Below are 5,812 nucleotides of genomic sequence, written 5' to 3'. Positions count from 1 at the left end.
CTTGACATGGTTTGTTCAATGTTAAGCTATTCAAAACTCCCTACTACCTTCTAGGGATATGCAGTACAAATAGCTTGCTATATTCTAAATAATGTGGCAACCAAGTTTACTTCTAAGGCACCTTATGAGCTGTGGCATGCAAAGTAAACAGCTCTAAATCACTTTAGAATATAGGGTTGTCCAACCCACGTTCTAGATAAGGATACCAAGAAGTTGGATGCACAGACAGAATTGTGCATGTTTCTAGGATATCCAAAAAGAACAAAAGGTGGATTATTCTACAATTCAAAAAATAATACGATTAAAGTTTCTACTAATGTTACTTTCCTTGAGAAAAGCTACAATGATAACTTTAAGCCTCGAAGTAAATTAGTGCTCGAGGAACTTTCGGGAGTTGTAGAAAAATCACCAAGTTTATTTCTCAAGAAAGTTATAGAAATACCTGCAAACAATCAACAACATAGGGGAATCCGTTGTAGTTGGAAGGTTTCTAAGAAATCGGACTTCTTCACCTATGATGGTATTATTTATAATACGGAAGCCAATCATGTGGATGATTATCCACTCACTTACAAGGAAGCTATGCAAGATATTAACAGGCCATGGATACCGAGATGGATTCTATGAAATCCAATATGGTGTGGAAACTTGTAGACTTACCAGTTGGGATTAAACCGATAGGGTGTAAGTGGATCTAGTAGAAGAAAAGAAATGCAGAAGGGAAAGTGGAAACACATAAATCTAGACTTGTAGGGAAAGAGTACACACAGAAAGAAGATATCAATTACGAGATGATCTTCTTTCCAGTAGCCATGCTCAAGTCTACCCACATACTCTTATCCATTGCATCTGTTCCCAAATACGAGATTTGGAAAATGGATGTCAAGTAAACATTCTTTAATATCTATCTTGATGAGATCATTTACATGGTCTAATCCACTGGTTATGTTTTCAAAGGAAAGGAGTAGAAAGTTTGCAAACTACTAAGATCCATTTAAGGACTTCAGCAGACGTCCTGCTCATGGAATAAAATATTTGATCAAACGATCAAGACTTTTGGATTTGAGAAAAACTTTGATGAACATTGTCTTTATAAGCTATAAAGAACAAAAAGGTGGTCTTCCTCGTTCTGTATGTTGATGATATTCTAATTCTAAAAAATGATGTAGAAGAATTGTTATTGGTTAAATTTTGGTTATCTCAACAGTTTAGCATGAAAGACTTGGGTGAAACTAGTTATATTCTTAGAATTTGAATCTTTAGGGATCGAAAGAATAAAACAATAGATTTATTGTAACGTTCATACATGATAAGGTACTAGAATGGTTTTTAATGACCAATGCAAAGCTAGGCGCTCAGTTCACTACATTGGGCTTTCATTTTTCTTAACGTGAATGTCTTAAGACAGTGGAAAAAAGAGAGCATGTGAGTAAGGTTCCATATGCTTCAAAGTTGGAAGCCTTATGTATGTAATGCTCTGCACACATTCAGATATTTGTTTCATAGTGGGATGGTTTGTCAATATCAGATGAATCATGGTCTCAGGCATTGGCAAACTATAAAGCATATATTAAGTTATCTTAAAAGAACTAGAGATTATATGCTTGTTTATTCTGGGGAGAACTTGTCTCCTATTGGATACACAGACTCAGACTTCCAAACCTGTAAAGATTAAAGGAAATTGAATTAGGAAGTGTATTCATCCCAGGCGGTGGAGCCATAGTATGGAGAAGTATAAAACAAACTTGTACTGTTGACTATACTATGAAGGTCGAATATGTGACTGCTTTTGAGGTAACGAAAGAAGCGATTTGGATTTGAAGATTCTTAATCGATCTTGAAGTCATTCCTGGTATAGAAAAAGCTATAACATTGTATTGTGGTAACAGTGCTGCAATAGCTAATACTAAGGAAATGAGAAGTCACAAGAGGACCAAACACATTGACTGAAAATATCATTTGATACGAGAGGCAGTAGTCGAAGGGATAGTAGATGTGGTGAAAGTAGCTTCTGAAGATAACCTTGTGGATCTATTTACTAAGACTCTCGTAACTAGGAGTTTTAGAAAAACATATCGAGGATATGAGAATGTGAAACATGACACATTTACTTCACTAGGGCAAGTAGGAGATTATTGGGAAATGTGCCCATATTGTAGTAAACATGTAACTATTTTTTATGTATTTAAACAATAAATAAATAAATAAAATTAATTTCACATTTCACTATTATATCTTTTGTGTTTCTGTCTTTCATGTTTTGCATACATAGCAAAATTGTGACAAACAAATATTAGCTCATTGATTGTCTAAGTTCAAGCTAATGATAAGTGGCATCGTAAGAACATTTAGATTGGAAGAAAATTAACTTACTTCAGTAGATAATCTAAATGAGTTTGTAATCCTGTAAAAGAATCAAAGTGAGCATTTGACTCAAATGCATAGAAGGATTATTAGGTCGTCTAAAATTCCAATTAGGAAGATGGCTAGCCTTTGATATCCGAGTAGTTGACTCCACGGGTAGAGACATAAATGTACTGATTGAAAGAATGATATTGGACTGAACCCAAGTTGAATTGATTCTGAATCCGTTTGTAAATTAATTCACTTGTGACGGCCATAGTGTGACATGTCTAAATCATGAGTTAGTTACTAACTATGCGTATGTAACTCATGTGCTTTAATATAAGTGGAGGCTTATACTCTGAAGATGATTAAGTCGATAGCAAATATGTTGGGTACATGACTTGCAACACCCCACGCTTGACCCGATCATCGGATCTGGGTATGGAGCACCACAAGTCAAACTATTAAAAGCACTGAACTTTTCTTTTTAAGCCACTTTAAAAGATTAAAGATACAAGTAAATAGCCTTTGACGACAACTTAGAAAAATATCCAATAATTCACACAAAATTTTCCTTTCAAATTATTGGTTAAGTTGTATTTTTGAATTCAACTCAATTTAATATGAAAACACCATAAACCACAATTAATAGTAAGCCAGTAAGGCTACCCATAAACATTTCAAGGTACAAAACATCGTTTTTAAAATATAGTTGATGACTTTTAAATGGCAGCATCTAACAATCGTCCTAGTACCTCCAAAAAATACATGTTACCTACAAAAAAAACAAAGAAGGCTCACGAATGTGTCATTAATCTAGATGTTCCCTTGCTATTACCACATTTAACTAACAACCTGAAAATAAGAAGAAGAAACTAAGTAAGTTTGATAGAACTTAGTGAGTTCCTAAGAAATGAATCCCATTAAAATACCATAAGATATTAAGAGGTTAGGCTCAAACTGACAGAATAGCACGTCATACTTGGTGAATACAACTCTCTCTGATCTGAAATATTCACTAGCGAATAATACTACGATAAGACTCAGCCTACCAGTGGACACTAACTATTTTTAAAATCAAGGATATGACAAACACGGGCATAGCAACTCTGCGTGCACGCCACTTGTACTGACTACCCCTTTATAACGGTTAGGCTCACCATTTATATTTTATGCAACATGCACTCCTTATTTTACACACATGTACCCCCTTTTTTCTCACATACCCCATTTCTTATGCTAGCTTCTGATCCTAGTTTTGAAGACCAATTTTCCATGTATCTTCATACCGCTCATGACAATTACTTACCAGTCATCACCTTCGTACCTTCCCAACATTCCTCCTTATTTTTGAACACACACGTGTTCACCCAGAAGGCCGAGGATTTCACCAATCATGGTTTGCTCTAGAATGCCATACCAGAGGCAAAACATATTATCATGCGTCTTCTTTTTATTATCATACACAACATCCCTCCGTTGCCTCCTTACACCAGTCTGGATATAGAGCTTGTGTACCAAGAAAAGAGTGTTTACACCATGTGTATACCAGGTTTTTGGGCCTATTTAAAATTTATACCCTCGCATGCACTAAATCTTTGAACACTTTTCCTTAGACACGAGCATCAAAGCCAAAGGACAAAGCCACTTACCTGGATGTACAGTGATAAAGGTTAAACGAAAAAATGCAGATAACAGACTCAATGAATGAAGGAACTCACCAGAATTCTTTACTACAAGCTTTATCTACTCTACAGGTTCTTTCCCTTTGGTACTAGGACCTTCTCCCTTTTTTTGGCTAAAACAATAAAATGATCTCGTTAAACATCTAAAACAACCAAAAATTTATGAAATTGAAACACCTAGATTTCTAATAACTCAAAAATTTAAAATAAATGGACTAAATTGAAAGAGGCTGCAAGTTGGCGGCCTCTATGAAAATAAACGGGAAATATGGAAACTAAATTAGACATGGTTGAGAACTAAATCTGGTTTGGCTAGGATGGAACTCGTCAGTTCCTTAGTGGGAGACATATTAATTAGCTATAAATGGTTCCCCTAAGGTCAGTAATAGCTCGGGAAAGGCTATAAATAGCTGCGAGATGGCTCCTAGGGATAATTTTTCTTCTCGACTTTATTTCATTTTATCTCTTCATCATCTTCTTTAGTAGCTCGAACAAGGAGGCCATGGAAGGTTCTGCATGGAGTTGACTTCAGGAGAATGAAGATGGAAAAGTAGGGAAACTAGTAAGCAGGTAAGGTTCTTAACCCTTTTATGTACGTAAAGGTTAAGAAATTAGGTTATGGGTCTCTAGAATTGTTCCAAGGGTTCTACATGTTATGAAAGTTTAAACTTTTAAGATGGACTGCAAGTTTAACCAGTAAGTTTTTGGTTGAAATGCTTGGATGCCAGGAGAATGGAAGCTCTGGCAGTTGAAAAAGTTAAGCTGTGGAAACGTTGAAGTTTTAGGTGAGTTCCTAACTCTAAACCTATTATTATGGTATACATTGTTTAAGTATGTCATGTTGCATAAACACGAAGAATGATGATATGTGAATGCATTGCATGAATGTGAGAAAAACCTTCGAGAGATAAATAAAGATAGGATGAGAAATGGGAAGTGAACTTATTAGATACCGCCTCGGGCGATGCTGCAGACCTTGTAGAGGGAACACTACAGTGTTCGAGCATCAAGGTTAGGTGGTGTCAAGGAGGTAATGGGAGGAGGATTCGAAAATGAAATTATGGAATGGTATTTACCATAATGGCAGTATCAATTGGTTCTTTTGGGGCAACATCGCGATGGGTGTATACTTTATAATACCATAGATAAAAGAGGCTATGGCAGTATGGTATAAGGTACATGGCGTAAGACTATGGATGGAGAATACCATGACAGTCTGGTATGAAGTACGTAATGTAAGACCATGGATGAAAGATGTCATGGCAGCAGGGTACTAGGTATAAGGTATATGGTGTAAGACCATAAATAAAAGATGCTATGGCAACCAGGTATGATGACTAATACAATGGATGAAAGACTCCATGGCATCATAAGATAGTACGACAAGATGACTAAGCGGTATAAGACCACGGATGAAAGACTCCATGGCATCCATAGAGAAAAGTCTGTTGGGATAGTAAACATAGAACAAAGATAGTTCACTGGGACAATAAACAAAGAACAAAGATCATCCAATGGGATAGTAAATACATAATAGATAGTCCATTGGGACAGTAAACACAAAACACATAAAGTCTGTTAAGATAGTAAACACAAGGTATGTCCACTAGGACAGTAAGGACGGGTGAGCCCAATGGGACGCAAAGAACGAAAAAGAAGGGTATAAGACCATAGCCTAACTACAGCAACCCATAAAGTCTGCCATGATCAAATTCAAAAAGTATGTCATGACCTCAAGTAAGGTGTATACGGCCAGTGCGTAAAGTACGAGGAACCACATA

Source organism: Gossypium hirsutum, chromosome D09, assembly GCF_007990345.1.
Source record: "Gossypium hirsutum isolate 1008001.06 chromosome D09, Gossypium_hirsutum_v2.1, whole genome shotgun sequence".
NCBI classification, from domain to species: domain Eukaryota; kingdom Viridiplantae; phylum Streptophyta; class Magnoliopsida; order Malvales; family Malvaceae; genus Gossypium; species Gossypium hirsutum.
Note: the sequence above shows the minus strand (reverse complement) of the source record.